The sequence below is a fragment of the Portunus trituberculatus genome, chromosome 43 (assembly GCF_017591435.1).
Source record: "Portunus trituberculatus isolate SZX2019 chromosome 43, ASM1759143v1, whole genome shotgun sequence".
In the NCBI taxonomy this organism is placed as follows: Eukaryota; Metazoa; Arthropoda; class Malacostraca; order Decapoda; family Portunidae; genus Portunus; species Portunus trituberculatus.
The window spans coordinates 26,701,122-26,706,139 of NC_059297.1; the positions used below are offsets into that span (position 1 = coordinate 26,701,122).

General features: G+C 36.9%; 1 protein-coding gene across 1 annotated transcript in view; it reads right to left on the reverse strand.

The window, feature by feature from the left end:
* Nucleotides 1-3,228: 3,228 nt before the first annotated feature.
* LOC123518028 (peroxidase-like) overlaps nt 3,229-5,018 on the reverse strand; it is an 84,065-nt gene continuing 82,275 nt past the window's right edge. The window contains exon 22 of the mRNA XM_045278530.1: nt 3,229-5,018. This exon is cut by the window's right edge and continues 511 nt beyond it. The gene's annotated coding sequence lies outside the window, so the exon portion shown is untranslated.

The following is a 5,018-nucleotide window of genomic DNA, read 5'->3' on the forward strand; positions in this document are numbered from 1 at the left end:
TAATAATAATAATAATAATAATAATAATAATAATAATAATAATAATAAGAATAGTAGTAATAATAATAATAACAACAATAGCAACAATAACAATAATGATGATGATAATAATAATAATAATAATAATAATAATAATAATAATAATAATAATAATAATAATAATGATAACAATAATAACAACAACAATAATAACAATAACAGTTATTGATATAATTCTTATTGTTGATATCATAATTATGATCATAATGGTTATCATAATTATCTTTCTTTCCTCTAATCATCATCATCATCATCATCATCATCATCATTATATATCATTATTTCTTCAGGTGTTGGTATCACCATACTTTCGTTTATCTATTTATTTTTTTCATTTTCTCACTGCAAGGACATCTGTACTCGCGTCACACAACGCCGTGCCTCATTCGCGTGGCGGTACAGGAAATTAATCACGGCATGACTCCCCGGGACAAACAAAACAACACAGGTAGCCAGGTGACGCCCGCCGCTCGATACCTCAACTGGCTGGCTCACATGTCCCCCCGACCCCTATATGGCTGCCGGGGAGGGTGTGAGTAGGAGAGAGGGAGGGATGGAAGCGGGGAAGACAGTCTAAGTATGTGAGAAAGTTACCTAAGGACCTGCAAATCATTTTTGTGATTTAGAGAGAGAGAGAGAGAGAGAGAGAGAGAGAGAGAGAGAGAGAGAGAGAGAGAGAGAGAGACTCGAGTTTTCATTAATGCATAGGCCACACAGACATGCTTTTCTAACGAGATGACTTTGGCTTAGAAATAAAGTGAAAGTAAGACTGAAGGTTCTCTCTCTTTCTATCATCCACTTCCTTACATAAAACAGGCCACAAATTAATATCTTGTAGTGTCGAAGAACCAAAAAACCAACAGGATATTTCATTGCGGAGTATGGAAATAGATAAAATAAGCTGGCCTTTCAGTAACACGCAATAATACAAGTACCCATATTCCTACACGTTTTCTCTTTCATAAGAACGATATTTCTTAGTAATTTTTTCAGTCTTAGAAACACGATTAGTAAAGTTTTCTTTTGAATTTTCCTCACTAAAGATACATAACCTTTATCAAACTGCCACTAGAACCAAAAAAAAACAATTAAAACAAGCCAACAACTTCCACCACAAGATGCTAACAGTAGAAACAAAACGCGGAAACCTTTAGGAATACGTACCAAGGAGGAAGGAGGGAAGGAAGGAAGGAAGGTCTAGTCAAGCTGTGGAGTAGTTATATGAAGAAGCCCTTAGCGACACTCTCTTTCGCTACACATGAGGCCGTCACCACAACACAACCCCGTCTCCTTAGCGCCGAGCAGAGTGCTATCCCTCCACTCACTCACAAGGAAGACTGAGCGACTGGGCATCAAAATCGTATGAGGTTAGACCAGCGATGGCGTGGTGGACTTGCTCGTGTTTGACCGACTTGTTGACTGCTGTTGTAGAATTTATGTTGAGTTTGAGAGCATATTGAGGAAAAGTGAATGAAGATAAAGCGTAATGTGCGTGTTTCGCAAACTGTATGTACAACACTATAGGAATGCTGTTTGAAATGGTTGATCTGACTACGACCTTGTACTTTAAACCTTTTTTTGTGCTTTATTTTGTATGATTTGCATTAATCTATTTAATTCTATTTCATTATTTTTTGCCCTTTGAGTTGTTGTCTTTCTATTTCTATTTTTCATTACATTCCTTTCGTCCTTTACTATTGCTTCATCATATTTGAGTTACCAGCTATCCATTTTAGCAGTGTTTTCTTCTTTTCTTCCTTTCGTATTTCACAGATCTCTTTCATTGCTCCTTCAAAGTCACAAAAAGCACCTAAAGCCTTTCAAAATATCACCCAAAGCTAAACGTAACATACCAAGCAAAATAATCTCATATAATCTTCAGTAGAGAAACTTAAAATCACCACCTCATTCTTATTCTTCATATTTTTACACTTACCTTTATAATATTCCTACCCATCACAGTCACCACACATCACCACACATCATCACATCACCATTAGAAACGATGTGTACTCACCAGCATTCCATGAAGTCAGTTAATAGCAGTACTAGCAGGATTTATCTCAGTTTTCTTACCACGCACGGGCCGCAGTGTCACTAAGGGCTACATTGACTGGCTCCTAACACTGTTGTGGTAACGCTGTATCTGAGACATGCCATGCGCTTTTCACTCCCCCACTCATTGTTTCTTTTTATGTAGTTTGGTCAACAGTATAATAGTTTAAAAGTTTGTAGGGGAAGAGGTTTACAATTGATATATTTTTTCTTTTTTGATGGGGAAGAGAGAGAGAGAGAGAGAGAGAGAGAGAGAGAGAGAGAGAGAGAGAGAGAGAGAAATGAAAAAAAAAAAACCCGACATCGAAGTACAGTAGATCAAAGTTTCCAGCGGGATCTGCGTTGCTGTATCTGGACAAGAACACACTTGAAAAAAGAAAAAGAACAAAAAAGTCCATTAAAAGCGCCAGTCACTGAAATCGTTCATTTGCATTAATCCACAACACTAAACGCAATGAAATTTTAATAAACATCGACAAGAAATAGAAGCGGGGAATTAATAAAAAGAGATTCAGCTTTTTCTAGTCGGTACAACACTTAGAGATGGCAGTGGAGCACGAAGAAATGAGTTCCAAAGTGGAAAACATGAACAAAATAACAAAGAAAGTGTGAAGAGCAAGTGCAAAGATACATTATGAAGTGTCTCCAAACCTCTCTCAGAGTTAAGTCACAGGCAAGAGGAAATACAGAAGGCAAGCAACGATCCAACTGTCTTCCTTAAAGTATTACAATCAAAAGTAGCTTGAGAGAAATAAGGAAAGGTTTGTATATCCTTTCAACGTTTCAATATTTCTGGTAAGCCACAGGAATGAGGAAATAAGAGGGCAAGAAAATATACGTTTCCATTCTAAAGTATTACGGATCCATGATGGTTTTGGAAAGATGAGGAAAACTATATATCCTTTTAATGTTATAGTATCTTGAGTATAAGTTGTAGGTAGGAGAGAATACTAATACGAATACGCGGTAGTTTAAGTAAGGTAGGAAAAGGTTCATATATCTTTTTCATCCTTTATGTATCAGTATTCCGAGTTTATGTCAGAGGAAGGAGAAGAGAAGCATGCAGAGAGAATGGTGGTTTTCCTCTAGTATTGCGAAGACGAGACAGTTCAAGTAGGATAAGGAAAGGTTCCTATCTTTTTAAGCCTTTATTTATATTCTAGTATTTCATTATTTTTTCTCAGATATCTTACATAGAAATTATACCAGAGAGACAGAGAGAAAGAGAGAGAGAGAGAGAGAGAGAGAGAGAGAGAGAGAGAGAGAGAGAGAGAGAGAGAGAGAGAGAGAGAGAGAGAGAGAGAGAGAGAGAGAGAGAGAGAGAGAGAATGTTATTTCAGTAATGTCAAAATGAAGTATATGCAAGTGAACTCATAAATAACTGCACACGAAAAAGATAAATAGAAATAAAGATATGGAAGGAGAAAAATAATACCTAAGGAAAAAAAAAATCATTTGGCCACAAGGACACCCCCACTGGAGTTGTCTATCTAATAATGGGAGGAAGTGGCGAACATCACTATTTTAACCTTCTTTGCCATAATTTTCTTTATACTACGTGATTCTCCCTTCTGTCCGCCACGTGCAGGCCTTTCTGTCTTCTCGCGGCTTGTGTTCTTAGGTTTTTTACTCACTTCTAAGTCTTATGTGGCGAATATCACTATTCTAGCCTTTTCACTTTGACTTTCTTTATATGATGTGATTATTTTATCAACCACGTATAGACCTTGCGGTCTTCCAGTTTATGTTATGTGCTTACATTCATTCATTTCTGCTATTTAGACTTTCCTCATTCCTAAAGCTTTTTATTTCCTCATACTCTCCTCACGAGTCTTAATAACTGATATATTCTTTACAAGCAGAGAAACAGGATTCGAAAAGAAGTAAGAGAAGCTTGAGGAATTAATTAAGAACTGTTTCTGCTCTGCTGCTCAAGAACTCGAGGATCTAACAAAAAATTATAAAGGATTATAAACAACAGACCTCAATATTCGATATCAGTTATTTGAGAAAGGACGATGTAATGAAAGACTTCTTGCTACGATGGAGGAGGAACAGTGCGAATACGAATGTGGTGAGAGGTACTGACCCACAGAGGCACAAAGGAAGACAACTGACGAAGTGAATGAAGGAGTGGCAATACATGGACAGAAGCTTTTCAGTATTATAAAAAGCTTTTGAACTTCAGGAAATCTCCAATACCTAATTATGATCAAAAAATATAATTCATCAGAGTGGAAGAACTGTATTTTCCTTCTGTTGGATGAGTGATTATAGATGACTTTGACTAGATAGGAAAAAAATATTTCTTTATGTACTCAAACTGATGCTGTGGTATTGGAAGACTTAAGATTGAGGGAACGGCTAAAGTCAGTGGAAAGGATTACATGATGTCACTAAAATATCAACCACAACAGTACATCTATTACAAAGACTCAAAAAACATCTCTCTTTTACGATGTTGTCTGTACTCAAACTGATGTGATACTTGAAGACTGAGGAGAGCTGAGGAAAAGACTGAGGAAGAATGCAGGTCTGTACAATACAATTAGAAGACCTTCACTCATAATTGCACCTGACTGATCTTTTACGACCTCAAGCGACTTGCAACGACCTTCACATTTCTTATATGTTGGGTACCGGCACACAGCTTAACACAAATTCTCCCTGTGCTGCTTTTAAAGACCCCAATAGATGCAACTAATACGTAACGGTGTTTCTGAAACGCTTCTGTCATTGAAAAATACTAAAAATGCTAGAGAAAGAAAGAAATGTGTTAATTTGCCAGTTAGTGAGTGAATCATTACCTATGTTCTCAAGGCTCTTCAGGATGTATTATGATGAACTAAAACCACATGGAGACAGAGGAGGAAGGCTCATTAATAACAGCACAGGGATCGTGGTGATGTGCATGTCGTCGATTC